The 13601-nt window shown below is 53.9% G+C and overlaps 1 protein-coding gene across 1 annotated transcript in view; it reads left to right on the top strand.

Moving 5' to 3' along the window:
* Positions 1-12373, top strand: part of CDK14 (cyclin dependent kinase 14) — a 298871-nt gene extending 286498 nt beyond the window's left edge. The window contains exon 14 of the mRNA XM_078785339.1: positions 12200-12373. The gene's annotated coding sequence lies outside the window, so the exon portion shown is untranslated. The remainder of the gene's footprint in view (positions 1-12199) is intronic.
* The last annotated feature ends 1228 nt before the right edge of the window (positions 12374-13601 follow it).

Raw genomic sequence — 13601 nt, 5'->3', positions numbered from 1 at the left:
GTCCCTGAGGACTCAAAAGACCCAAAATTCCCTGGGGACCCAAAAGACCCAAAAGTCCTCGAAGACCCAAAAGTCCTCGAGGACCCAAAAGTCCCCACCGACCCAAAAGTCCCCACCAACCCAAAAGTCCCTGACAACTCAAAAGATCCAGAGGACCCAAACGACTCAAAAGACTTAAAAGTCCATGTGTTTTATACTTCTCTCACCCCTCCCCTCCCTTTCCCACGCCTCCTCCCCCCAAGCCCCCTCTCCCTCCCACAGATCTCACTATGTCCCTGCTCTCAAATGTTGTGCCTGTGTGCTTCCCTCTCTCTCCCCATCTTGTCTACCTCTCCCCTTATTATATGTTTTATGTGTTCGTTTTTTTTTGTGTGTAAATAATGTTAGCTCTTTCACGAGCCTCGATCTTGTATACAAAAAAAAAGAAGTTCGAGAGCACCCAAAAGATTCCAAGGACCCAAAAGACCCTCACCCCCTGCTTAGTCGAGCAGGGAGGTATGCCACAGGGAGGTGAAGGCCAATGAAAATTTGGTCCAAAAGACCAACGGGCCTCCTAGTTATTTAAAAACAGAGTGCAGAGGGTTGCTAATTGTATGCCAGGCAGATATAAAGAAATCTCTGAAAAGTAATGTTGAGAGTCATAGTCTCCATTCCAAGTTATTTATGATCGGTAATACAGGAACAGTGGAGGCTAAAGAGATGGCTCCAATGGGTTTTATTACATTGTTGTATTGTTTTTTTTGTTGTTGTTTTGTAACCTGCATGTGCCCTTGTAGCTTTTGATACACCATGAAATAATTATTTTCGGACTTTAGGTTTCTCCCATTTATTGCCTCTCCACCTAAGGTGGGCGGAAGTTAAGTTTTCACCCATGTCTGTCCGTTTGTTTGTCTGTGAACAGGATATCTCGAAAAGTTGTGCATGGATTCGGACGAAATTTGGTGGAGAGGTTGCGTATGTGTCATGCACAGATTTATCCCATCTCGTCTTCAGTTGTCATACCCTTCCTCCCGTCCATGGTACACGGAATCTTGTGGTGAGGCTGTTGCCCAGAAACAACTTGCTTTCGTCTCCTGGAAAGCTAATCCAACGGAAGGAAATCTCATTTCCTTTCACAAAGCCCGAAACAAGTGTGTGTCCACCCTCAGGAGAGCCAGGAAACAATATCTCTCCGTTCTCAAGACCGAACTCTCTTATCTGTCTCCCTCTTCCAAATCCTGGTGGCGTCTGGTCAAATCTGTTTCTGGTGTTTGTTCCCCCTCCATCCCCTCCCTCACCTCAAACGGCTACACGGCTGACTCCGCCCGTGAAAAAGCTGAATGCCTCAACTCTGTGTTTGCCTCTAAATCTTGTGTCCCAAACCCATCCCTCTCTGTACCCACCGTACCCAGTCGTACCCAGCTGCTCCTGGACTCTGTGTCCTTTCCTCCTGACAAGGTGGAAAAGTTTCTGTCAACCCTCGACTCTGATTCTGCAACTGGACCTGACGGCATCAGCCCACGGGTCCTAAAATCCTGTTCTTCCGCTCTTTCACTCCCTCTATCTGTTCTCTTCACCCTCTCTTTTGCTCAAGGTCATCTGCCATCTGCTTGGAAATCAGCCAACATCACTGCTTTGCACAAAAAAAGGTGCAAAAACAGATCCCAGCAACTACAGACCAATCAGCCTTCTCCCAATTATCAGCAAAGTCATGGAATCCATCATTGCTTCAGATATGAAATCTTTCCTCTTCTCCAATGGCTTGATCTCTGATCATCAATTTGGTTTCAGACCTGGTCACTCTACTCTGGACATGCTGCTTCTGCTTTCTCAACAATGGATGGAGGTCCTCAATGCCAAACAGGAAATTAGAGCTGTCTCCCTTGACATATCACGTGCCTTTGATACGGTCTGGCACCCCGCTATGCTCACCAAACTCTCCTCCTTTGGTATACATGAAAATCTACACGCATGGCTGGCGGACTTCCTCTCTAGTCATAGTCAACGTGTGGCCCTGAATGGGTTTCTCTCATCTCCTTTTCCCGTTCAGGCTGGAGTTCCCCAAGGCAGTGTTCTGTGCCCTGTGCTTTTTCTGGTCTTCATCAATGATCTCTCTGACTCTCTTGAAAATCCTCTATATCTCTTTGCTGATGACTATACTCTCTGTCGCTCCATTCCTCATCCCTCAGATCGGCAGTCTGCAGCCTCCTCACTCTCTGCAGACCTGGACAAAATCACAGTCTGGGCAAACAAGTGGAACATGTCTTTCAATCCTGACAAATCTCACACTATTACGATGTCTTTCTGAAATGACCGACTGGACAACCCTCCCATCCACTTTCTGAATAATCCTCTCCAAGAAGTTCTGTCACTCAAGCTTTTGGGTCTCACTATCTGCCATGATCTTTCCTGGGAAAACCACATTTCAAATCTGGCCTCCAAAGCCAGTCGCCGACTGGGCATCCTCCATCGTGCGAAGTCCTTCCTTGGCACACCTGAGCTCCTCACCACATACAAGGCTTTCATCCGCAGCTGAATGGAATACTGCTCTCCCCTCTGGGCTGGTGCTCCTGCCTCACACCTAGCTCATCTTCACGCTGTTGAAACCAAAGCGTTCAGAATCATTGGAATCTCCCGTGATGAAGCTAACTCCAAGGGCCTTTCAGGCAGGTTGGTGGTCTTTCCGTCTTCTACCGACTCCTCTCTGGCCTTGGCCCCCCCCAGCTCTCTCTGGGCTCTGTCCCCCAAATATTCCTACAGGTCGCACAAGATCTGCCCACAACCCTCTTATGGTTAAACTGCCAAAATCAAGGCTCTCTGCTCACCTTCACTCCTTCATTCCTCTTTTCTCCCGCCTCTGGAACAAACTCCCTCACTCTCTTCAATCCCACTCCACCCTCCAGGTCTTTAAAACAGCTGTTCACCACCATCTCTTATCTTCCCCCATCCAAAACCTTGATCTTTTCTACCCCCACTAATTTCACCCCAAATCCACTTTTTTGAAATACCAACCTCTGTCCTGGAAGTCCTTGGTGTCCTTGTGTTTTATACTTCTCCCACCCCCCCCCCCCCATTCCCACGCCTACTCCCCCCAAGCCCTCTCCCTCCCACACATCTCCCTGCTCTCAAATGTTATGTTTGTGTGCTTCCCCTTCTCTCCCCATCTTGTTTTCCTCTCCCTCTTTTTATATATTTTGTTTGTCCGGTTGATTTGTTTGTGAAATAAATGTTAGCTCTTTCACGAGCCTCGATTCAGTATGCAAAAAAAAAAGAAGAAGGTGTCAAGGACTAAATGATTAGATGTTGGTGAATAGACCATGAGCCCAGAAGGTTTATTCAAGTGAAAAGCGCCGAAGCAACTGACCACGTGCGTTGAAAGGGTTCTACTCCCCCCCCCCCCCCCATCACAAAAATGCATTGCTGCCGGGTCAGGGCCGGTGCCTTCCCGCCCAAATCGCCCAAAATAGGGACGCCATTACCGAAAATCCTATTTTCATCAATATCTGGAAAACTATACATGGCAGTATCACAAATCTGGTGTCTACACCCATGTTTTCATGGTCAATCAGTATAAAAATGCATTTCTCCTTAGCCAGGGTTGTGTCTTTCCCGCTCAAAAGCACCCAAAGTGCCCAAAGTAAGGAAACCATTGCTGAAAATCCTATTTCCCTCAATATCTGGACAACTATACACGGGAGTATCACAAATCTGCTGTCTACACCCATGTTTTCATGGTCAATCAATACAAAAATGCATTTCTCCTTGGTCAAGCCCAAAAGCGCCCAAAGTAAGGATACCATTGTTTTAAAAAAATGGAAGAAGCCTCAATATGGGCAAATCCTTGGAAGAAAAACATTGTATGTTTCACATGGTGGTGTGTGCATGGCGATGAAGAATGACGGAGATGATCTTCTGCAAATAGAGGAACCGAATCACCTCCAATCTCGACATGAAGAGGCTGATACTCTCATTGCCTTTCATGCGAACAGCATTTCCACTGGTAACATTCTGGTGAGGTCCACCGATACGGACGTCTTCATCATTCTGCTTGGGCTCTCTGGAAGGTCGGAAGGGATCAGCATCATCATGGACTATGGATCTGGCAACAACCGAAGGTACATCGGTGTCTCTAAAGTAGCTGCCATTCTTGAGAAGAAACAGCCTGGTATAACTGAAGCAATCATCGGCCTTCATGCCCTGACTGGTTGTGATTTCACATCATGTTTCTTCAGAAAGGGCAAAGTTAAGCCCCTCCAGCGGATGGAATCAGATCCAGCTCATATGATGGCATTGCGATCTCTGACTTCTGAGGAAGTAGACATTCCAGGTGTTACCGCCTTTGTCTGCTCGCTGTATGGGTTCAAAACCTCTGACATTAATGAAGCCAGATACAAGGCATTCATGCGCATGAGTGGTGGTAATGAGAAGGAGCCCCTTGCCAGAATCAAGAAGATAAACTGTGCTTCTCTTCCCCCGTGCAGCAAGACACTTGGTAATCATATCAAAAGAGCCCGATATGTGGCAAGAATCTGGAAGAGGGCTGACCAGACTGATCCAACAGGTGGGGCAAGTCCCACAGACAATGGATGGAAGTTAACTCAAAACTGCTTTGAACCAGATTGGTACCCAGGAAGTGCAGTACCAGAATCCCTCACAGGCCTACCTACGGATGACGGCGACAGAGTTGGAGCAGCTTCCATAGATGAGGAGGAATCAGACGTCGATAGTACTTGGAGTGAGGACAGCAATACTAGTGATGAGAGTGACGGAGTAGACACGTAAAAATGCAGAGATGTCAGAACAACTAGTGCCATTGAACAGTATTATTTTCCTTCTGAAGGACAATGACTCTGCAAGTTGTGAGTTAAGGACACAAGTTGGATGGAAATACCATAATATACCATTGTTGAGGTAATGCATGGTGAACTAGATATTTTAAACACTGTAAATGTTGTCAATGTAATGACTGACCATGAAAACATGGGTGTAGACACATCATTTGTGACTTTAAACACTTTTCTTGCACAACGTTTCTAAAAATGTTTAAAACTTAAACACAAATGTCAAATTCATAAACACCGTCTGTTTAATAAACACAAGCCATCAACTTCCTAAACATGTTTAGCATAAATTTAAACTTGTTTAGAAACGTGGTGCAAGATAGTGTTTCGAAAAGTGTTTAAAGTCTAAACTGTTTTTGCATATGGGATTATCATGTATAGTTTTCCAGATAATTAGGAAAGTATGATCTTTTAACAATGGTATCCTTACTTTGGGCGCTTTTGGGCTTGACTAAGGAGAAATGCATTTTTGTAATGTTTGACCATGAAAACATGGGTGTAGACAGCAGATTTGTGATACTCCCATGTATAGTTGTCCAGATATTGAGGGAAATAGGATTTTCAGCAATGGTTTCCTTACTTTGGGCACTTTGGGTGCTTTTGGGTGGGAAAGACACAACCCTGGCTAAGGAGAAATGCATTTTTATAATGATGGACCATGAAAACATGGGTGTAGACACCAGATTTGTGATACTGCCATGTATAGTTTTCCAGATATTGATGAAAATAGGATTTTAGGTAATGGCGTCCCTATTTTGGGCGATTTGGGCGGGAAGGCACCGGCCCTGACCCGGCAGCAATGCATTTTTGTGATGGGGGGGTAGAACCCTTTCAACCCACGTGGTCAGTTGCTTCGGCGCTTTTCACTTGAATAAACCTTCTGGGCTCCTGGTCTAGAAGATCCGGCTCCGGATACTGGAATGGTTTAAGTTATTCTTTACCATTGTGATATAGGCCTGAAAACGATATATACTCAAAGGCAAAAGTTATTGTGACACACAAACAACAAACAGAATCAGTGTTAAACTTTTACTGCCGCGAATGAAATGTTATTACATGGAAAGACAAATGTTTCAAGGTATGGTAACGATCAACAGTCCATAAGAACAGTGCACCTGGCATATGCAAATGAGCCACAACACAAGAGGGGGTTCACAAGCAAGTTCACACAGTCAGTAGCGAGTGTGTCCACCTTGTGCATTGATGCAGGCCTGGCACCTTCGCCTCATTGAGGCCACTAAACGTCGATGAAAGTCCTTGGGAAGATCATTCCATATCCGAGGAAGGATTTGGTGGAGTTCCTGCAGCGTTTTTGGAGGATTCGGATGACGTCGTAAACGTCGCTCCATTTCATCCCAGACGTGTTCAATGGGTGACAAATCAGGGGATCTTGCAGGCCAGGGTAACACATTAACATTGTTCTGATTAAGATACTGCTGTACAACTCGAGCAATGTGTGGTCTGGCATTATCGTATTGAAACGTCACTCTAGGGCCGTTCTGTTGCAAAAACGGTAAAGCGGCCATTTGCAAAATCTCGTCTCGGTACCTCACAGCATTCAAGTTCCCCTCAATCACAATCATTGGCGTTCTTGCTGCAGCTGTTATCCCACCCCAGATCATAATGCCCCCACCTCCAAAATGATCCCCTTCCAGAACACATGGCCTGATGTAACGTTCACCTGTGCACCTGTAGACACGTGTCCTACCGTCAGCTCGGTGAAGCTGTGCCAAATGGTGTTTCTATGGATGTTGAATCGACGAGCAACATCACGCTGCGAGGTACCAGACTGAAGCATACCTATAGCTCTCCATCTGTCATTTTCCCCGAGGCGTGGTATGTCGAACTTGTTCCAGAACGATGAATAGAGGTGTTTTTCTGACTTCTGCACTTCTTAAGACTGCATTGAGTGGAAATGATAAGCGTCTGGTTGTCTGGCCTTTTAAAGTGAACATTGCTGGCCATTTTTCTCGAATATGTCATGCTTCTTGCAAATTTCGTGCAATTCGAACAACAACTGCTTGGTTGCGTTTCTTCGACCATTTTAACACACTCTTTCTCTGGTTCAAATCCAAAAATTCATTCACAAGATTACCAATGAAAAAATTCCATGTCACAATAACTTTTGCCTCTGAGTATATATATAGCATTAAAGCGCGGTGTTACGCGCGCTGCTTGTGAGCAAGGAGGAAGCGGACAACGCGGTAACCTGTAAGAGTCTTTATTCAAGAGCTCACTGTAACACTGAGCTGCTCAAGGCTGCACGCCCAGTGTATATCGTGAGGCCACGCCTCTCTCCCGGGTGTGGCCCACCCCCACTTGGTGTGCGGGGTGATGTCACCACGTCAGTGCTTTCGTGTCCGCCACACGCGCCCCCCCCCCCAGAATCCCCGCGCACCTGAAGGGTCAGTTTGCGGGGCAAACGGATGACCCGGCCGAAGCGCCCCCTGGCGACCGGCGGCGTCTGGGATGCAGGGATGCCATCTGGGATGCCTCCGGCTGCCCCTGGGATGGGTGCAGGACCGGGGGGCGGTGTGGCGGCGGGGCTGGTCGGTGCCGGGGGTCCGCCCGCAGGGGGGCGGCCCTGACGCGGGGTCAGGCCACTGGCGGTGGATGGTCCACGTCGAGGTGGGCCGGCTTGAGGCGGTCCACAGAAACGCGGTCAGGAGTACCGCCGATGCCCAGGGTGAAGTGCTTCACCCCGGTCTCCAGCACGCGGAAAGGCCCGTCGTACGGGGGCCGCAGTGGTGTCCGGTGGGCATCGTGGTGGACGAAGACGTACTCCGCCGTGCGAAGGTCCGGGGCGACGTGCGTCGGTGGGTGCCCGTGGCGTGCCGTTGGCACCGGGGCGAACCTCTGGGCGGTCTCCTGCAGAGCGGAGCGCTGCTGTGCCGCGGACCGTGTAGTCGGGGAGGAACTCGCCCGGCACCCGCAGCGGTTGCCCGAAGACCAACTCTGCCGCGGATGCACGCAGGTCCTCCTTGGGCACCGTCCGGAGGCCCAGCAGGACCCAGGGGAGCCTGTCGACCCAGCCGCCGTCGCGGAGGGTGGCCCGGAGCGCGGCCTTCAATGAGCGGTGAAATCGCTCACACAGGCCGTTAGCCTGGGGGTGGTAGGCCGTGGTTCGGTGCAGCCAGACCCCGAGCCCCTGCGCGACCGCCCCCCAGAGCTCCGAGGTGAACTGGGGGCCGCGGTCGGACGAGATGTCTGAGGGGGCGCCGAACCGGGCGACCCAGGTGGCGATGAAAGCCTGCGCGACGTCCGCCGCCGTCGTCGACGCCAAGGGCACGGCCTCCGGCCACCGGGTGGTGCGGTCCACCATGGTGAGGACGTGGGTGAAATGCCGCGAGGGGGGCAGAGGTCCCACCAGGTCCACGTGGACGTGGTCAAACCGGCGTTCCGGCACCGTAAACGGGGCCAACGGGGCCTGGGTGTGCCGGTGCACCTTGGCGCGCTGGCACACGAGGCACGTCCTGGCACAGCCGCGGACGGCCTTCCGGAGGCCATGCCAGACGAATTTGTCAGCGATCAACCTTTGGGAGGCCCTCGCGCCCGGGTGGGACAGGCCGTGGATGGCGTCAAACACCTGGCGCTGCCAGCCCGTGGGCACGATGGGGCGAGGCCGCCCGAGGAAGACGTCGCACAAGAGGGCCGCGCCCGTGCCGTCGAATGGCACCTCGGTGACGCGGAGGCCCGTGACGGCGGTCCGCAAGGCCTGGACGTCGGGCTCAGCGGCCTGGTCCGCTGCCATCCGGGCATAGTCGATGCCGAGGTGGACTGCGTGGGCGACGGCCCGGGAAAGGCAATCCGCCACCGGGTTGTCCTTCCCCGCGACGTGCCGGATGTCCGTCGTGTACTCGGACATGGCCGAGAGGTGATGCTGCTGCCGGGCCGACCACGGCTCGGTGACCTTGCCCATCGCGAAGATCAGCGGCTTGTGGTCGACGAAGGCCGTGAACGCACGGCCGTCGAGCAGATTGCGGAAGTGCCTGACCGCCAAGTGAAGCCCGAGCAACTCGCGGTCGAAGGTACTGTAACGGCGTTCGGGCGGGCGAAGCTGCCGGCTAAAGAACGCCAGCGGTTGCCAAGCTCCACGCACCCATTGCTCGTGCACCGCGCCCACCGCGTAGTCCGAGGCGTCGGTGGTGAGGGCGATCGGTGCATCGGGCGCCGGGTGCGCGAGCATGGTGGCGTTAGCCAAGGCGAGCTTCACGCCCGTGAACGCCGCGTCCATCTGCTCGGTCCAGGTAACGTCGCCTTTGCCCGGCTTACCTCGGAGAGCTTCGTGCAGGGGGCGCAGGAGCTGGGCGATACGGGGCAGGAACCGATGGTAAAAGTTCACCATGCCCAGGAACTCCTGCAGCCCCCTGATCGTGCGGGGGCGCGGAAACCCCTTCACCGCCTCCACCTTGGCCGACAGGGGGACGGCTCCGTGCCTGGTGACGCGGTGCCCCAGAAAATCGATTACGGCGACGCCGAACCGGCACTTTGCGGGGTTCACAATCAGGCCATGCTGGCCCAGGCGTTCGAAGGGCGTGCGGAGGTGGTGTAGGTGCTCTTTGCGGGACGCGCTGGCGATGAGGATATCGTCCAGGTAGACGTATACAAAATCCAAGTCGCACAGGACGCTGTCCATCAGCCGCTGGAACGCCTGAGCCGCATTCTTCAGACCGAAGGGCATCCGCAGGAATTCGAAGAGTCCAAACGGCGTGATGACCGCCGTCTTCGGGACGTCCTCCGGCCTGACGGGGACCTGATGGTAGCCGCATATGAGGTCCACCTTCGAGAAGAAGGACATGCCCGCCAAACGGGCGGAAAAGTCCTGAATGTGGGGGACGGGGTAGCGGTCGGGGGTGGTGGCGTCATTGAGACGGCGATAAGCCCCGCACGGTCGCCATCCCCCGCCGGGCTTCGGCACGATGTGCAGCGGCGACGCCAAAGCACTCTCGAGCGCCGAACGATGCCGAGTCGCTCCAGGGTAGCGAACGCCGCTTTTGCTACGGCCAGCTTCGTCGGCTCGAGGCGGCGTGCCCGGGCGTAGACCGGTGGCCCGATGGTGGGGATGTGATGGGCCACCCCATGCTTGACGGCCACCGCCGAGAAGGTGGGCCGCGTGAGGGCCGGGAAGCCGGCGAGGAGGCGGGTGAATTCGTCCGCTGCCGGAAGCGTACAGATCAACGTGGCCGGAACCGAACCGTTCGGCAAGCCGCTTGGCAAGCCGCTCGGTGAGCCGCTCGGTGAGCTGCTCGACGAGGTGGGCAGCGCACAAGCGAGCGAGCTGAACGTCTCGGCCTGGACAAGACGTCTGTGCTTTACGTCAACCAGGAGCCCATTGGCGCACAGGAAGTCCGCGCCAAGCAATGCCATGGGCACGTCGGCGGTGACAAATGACCATCGGAAAACCTGCCCTCCGAACTGCAGAGAGAGGCAGCGTTTTCCGTACGTACGGATGGGCGTCCCGTTCGCGGCAAGCAGCGCGGGGCCCCCACCCGCGGCGTGCCTGTCCGACGTACTGGCAGGAACGACACTCACCTGCGCTCCCGTGTCGCACAGGTAACGGCGCCCGGATAAGCTGTCCGTTATGAACAGCAGGCTGCTCAAACGGCCGGCCCGGGCGTTTCCCAACCTGTTGAAGGAGCATGGCGGATGACACTGTCGAGCCTCGTGGCCGAACTTGGCGTGGAACCAGCACCAGGTGGTGGAGCTGGAGGAGTGCGGCTGGTTCCGCCAGGCCGGTGGAGCCAGCGGTTTTCGCCGCGGCGGTGGGCGGGGCGTTGCGGCGGCCACGAGGTGTGTATCAGCATGCTGTGTATGCTGTGGAAGCTGATGCTGTGGATCAGCATCGGCCTCGGGATCCACGAGGTGGGCCGCACCGACTCTCGCCCGCGTGTCCGAAGCCGCGAAGTACCTGTCCGCCTCAGCGGCCAATGCTCGGGGTTCCGTTAGCACGGTCCCGGCCAACGCGAGGCGTACCTGTGCTGGAAGTTGGCAACGGAAAAGCACCCGGAATAGAGAACCAGGGGCTTCGTCGCCCAACAGTGACAGCATATGGTCCATTCGGACCGACGGGCGTGTGTCGCCGAGCTCGGGGAGATCCAGGAGGCGGTCGACCCATGCGTCCTCCGTGAGGCCGAACGTGGCTAGGAGCAGCCGCTTGAGTGCCTCGTACTTGTGGCCGTCCGGTGGGTGGCGAAGGACGGACACAACTCGATCGGCCGTGCCGGGCCCGAGGGAGGCGACGACGTGGGAGTAGCGCGTGTTGTCGCCGGTGAGGCGCCGAAGCTGAAACTGGGCTTCGGCTTGGACGAACCAAACTTCGACCTGGGCCTCCCAAAATTCGGGAAGTTTAACCGACATCGCGTTGTTGGCCATGGCAATGGCGTCGTGTTTGGAAGGATCGCTACGGCAGATCCAACATCGAGGGTCACCAGTAAAGCGCGGTGTTACGCGCGCTGCTTGTGAGCAAGGAGGAAGCGGACAACGCGGTAACTTGTAAGTGTCTTTATTCAAGAGCTCACTGTAACACTGAGCTGCTCAAGGCTGCGCGCCCAGTGTATATCGTGAGGCCACGCCTCTCTCCCGGGCGTGGCCCACCCCCACTTGGTGTGCGGGGTGATGTCACCACGTCAGTGCTTTCGTGTCCGCCACAGCATGATATTTCAAAAAGTTTTTGACGGATTTGGACGAAATTTGGTGGACGAGTCGGTTAGGTGACGAGAACAAGCCGATTAGATTTTAGTTCAGATCCGAATGCAGATCCGGTCTATCAGTGGCATACAAAACATAAACTGTTCAGTCTGGCGGAGGGATGCGCTCTACCGAATGCCATTGTACAGTAGTTACTCCCGCCAGGGAGTAATGCATTCGCTCGTGTCCGTGTGTGTGTATGTGTGTGTGTGTGTGTGTTCGTGTGTTTGTGTGTGTTCGTGTGTTTGTGAACAATATATCTGGAAAAGTTCTGAACGGATTTGGATGAAAGTTGGTGGGATGATTGCCCTTGGGATAACGAAGAATTCATTAGTTTTTGGTGAAGCTCAGGATATTATTCCGGATCCAGGAATTTTTTGAAGTATTTTTTACCATTGGAAGATAGGGCTCTTTTTTTTTTTAACATTATCTTCTATATATTCTATATTTAACATTGTGATATGAAAATAGTTTTCATATTTGTTGTAAATGTAGTTTAAACTCGTGGTTATGCGTTAGAGCGGTGTATTTTGTTAGCAGCGTCGTCTTCAAGGTTCTTTTTTTTTTCTTCTAATAAAGACATCTTCTGTCATTTTAAAACCACCAAAGTGTGTATTACGTTTCCCCGTTTCATAAAATGTATCCTTTGATACGTATAATGCTTTAAAACTGTTTTTTTTTTTTAACCTCAGAAGAGATATTGTGGCGGACACGAAAGCTCACTGGCGTGAGGGCATCATTCCACGCACCAAGTGGGCGGCGGCCACGCCCGAGGGGTAGGCGTGGCCGCGAGATATACACCGGGTGTGCAGCCCGGAGCGCGCCAGTGCTACAGTTGAGCTCGTTTAATAAAGACTCTTAAACTCACCGCGTTGTCCGCTTCCTTCTTGTTGTACAAGCAAGCGCGCATAGCACCGCGCTTCATTGGTGACTCTGACGTTCTGGTCAGCCGTCGCTGACCACCCGAATACGCCATCGCAATGGCAAACAACGCGGTCCAAATGAAACTCCCCGAGTTCTGGGAGACGCAAGCCGAAGTCTGGTTCCTGCAGGCAGAAGCCCAGTTCCGACTTTGAGGCATCACGGTGGACGAGACCATGTACTGCCACGTGGTCGCTTCCCTCGGGCCCGGCACGGCCGCCCGCGTCCTGTCGGTCCTGAGGAACCCACCGGCCGACGGCAGGTACGAGGCGATCAAGCGTCTCCTCCTCGCCACGTTCGGCCTCACGGTGGACGCACGGGCTGACCGCCTCCTGGACCTCCCCGAGCTCGGTGACACGCGACCGTCGGTCCGCATGGACCATATGCTGTCATTGATGGGCGACAAAACCCCGAAAGCTCTTTTCCGGGCGTTATTTCGACGCCAGCTGCCGGCACGAGTCCGCCTCGCGTTGGCCGGTTCTGTGACGACGGAACCCCGAGCGCTCGCTGCCGAGGCCGACAGGTTCTTCAAGGCTTTGGACGCGCAGGCGAGTTTTGGCGCGGCCGCCGCACATCCCGAGGCTGACCCTGATATGGATGCACCACACCTCGGGCATCCCGAGGCTGACGCACGCCGCGTGGCCGCCGCCACGCCACGCCCACCACCACCGCGAAAACCGCGGCCTCCGCCTTCGCCGCAAACCTGGTGCCATTTCCACGCCATGTTTGGCCACAAGGCGAGGACTTGTTGCCCGCCGTGCTCCTTCGGCAAGTCGGGAAACTACAAAGCCGGCGCTCGTTAGCGGCCCTGAGCGTCGGCCATTCCTGCAGCCTTCTTTTTATAACGGACACCTTGTCCGGGCGCCGTTTCCCATGCGATACGGGGGCACAGGTGAGCGTTATCCCTGCCTCTATGTCCGACAAGCACACTGCGGGCCGGGGCCCCGCGTTGCTTGCCGCGAACGGAACACCCATATGCACATTCGGGAAGCACTGCCTCTCCCTGCGGTTCGGAAGGCAACGCTTCGAGTGGACGTTCGTAACCGCTCGTGTCCCCATGGCACTACTCGGTGCGGACTTCCTCTGTGCACACGGGTTGTTGGTGGATGTAAAGAACAGACGTCTCGTCCAGGCTGAAACGTTCAGCTCGCTTGCTTGCGCGCTGAGTAGCTC

The sequence above is a fragment of the Myxine glutinosa genome, chromosome 10, assembly GCF_964187855.1.
Source record: "Myxine glutinosa chromosome 10, kmMyxGlut1.1, whole genome shotgun sequence".
Taxonomy (NCBI): domain Eukaryota; kingdom Metazoa; phylum Chordata; class Myxini; order Myxiniformes; family Myxinidae; genus Myxine; species Myxine glutinosa.
The sequence above is the reverse complement of the archived record's forward strand: the minus strand, read 5'-3'. Positions and strand labels throughout refer to the sequence as shown.